The 1,064-nt window shown below is 37.3% G+C and overlaps 1 pseudogene; it reads right to left on the minus strand.

The window, feature by feature from the left end:
- Nucleotides 1-470: 470 nt before the first annotated feature.
- LOC142104723 (5S ribosomal RNA) lies at nt 471-588 on the minus strand (annotated as a pseudogene).
- Between the last annotated feature and the right edge of the window lie 476 nt (nt 589-1,064).

Here is a 1,064-nt window from a genome sequence, read left to right on the forward strand (position 1 = left end):
TGCAAACAGATTCTGTTTGCAATAGCATAAGGAAACCATTTTTTATATATAGATGAAGATATGGGAATAACCGTGATCCTTAAGGGCTTAATGGTATATATATTTTGCACATGCTAATTATGATAACTCATAATGTTGGATGTACAACAGAGATTCTTTTGCAAACAGATTCTGTTTGCAATAGCATAAGGAAACCATTTTTTATATATAGATGACAAGATATGGGAATAACCGTGATCCTTAAGGGCTTAATGTTATATATATTTTGCACATGCTAATTATGATAGCTCATATTAAAGATTAGGGGAACAAGTATGAAAAATTGAGGGAACAAGTGTAATAATTGACAGGGATAAGATGACATTGAGGAGGATCCCATGTTCTATAATCTGATTCCTCTTTGGAATCCACTTTTGTTTTTGGTCCGGGTGTGGTGCAGATAGCACTGGAAAGCGTGAGGGATGGGGAGGAGCCTACAGCACCGGGTATTCATAGGTAGTCTCCTATCCCATTACTTACCTGGCCCTCTCTGCTTGGCTTCCAAGGTCGACTGGGATTGGGCATAACCAGAGAGGTATGGCTGTAAATTTAAATTCCCATTACCCACTTGTACCATGCCCACTGCACACTTACCCATCTAGCCAAGTGGAATATGGCAGGAATCTATAAATTCATCACAGAGAAAGGTCAAATTCAATATTGAGACCTTTAGGTGCCAATGTCTTCAAATAATAAATAGCCTTTGTTTCCTCTTTATTTAGATGTTTCGTCAAGTTCCCTCCTCTCCAATTTTTATTAATTTTCTTAATTCCAATAAATGACATCCCTTCATATTCACAGTTGTGTGTGTCTTTGAAATGCTTGGACACATGATGGTTCTCAAACCCAATAGTTATGTTCCTCAGATGTTCTCTAATCCTTTCTTTTAAGAGTCTAATGGTTCTACCTACGTACTGTTTGCCACAACTACATTGTAGTAGATAGACAACATGCCTACTATTGCAGGTGATGAATTCCTTGATCTGATATGTTTTACCACTAACTTCAGAGTGATACTCTGTAAT

The sequence above is a fragment of the Mixophyes fleayi genome, chromosome 10, assembly GCF_038048845.1.
Source record: "Mixophyes fleayi isolate aMixFle1 chromosome 10, aMixFle1.hap1, whole genome shotgun sequence".
NCBI classification, from domain to species: domain Eukaryota; kingdom Metazoa; phylum Chordata; class Amphibia; order Anura; family Limnodynastidae; genus Mixophyes; species Mixophyes fleayi.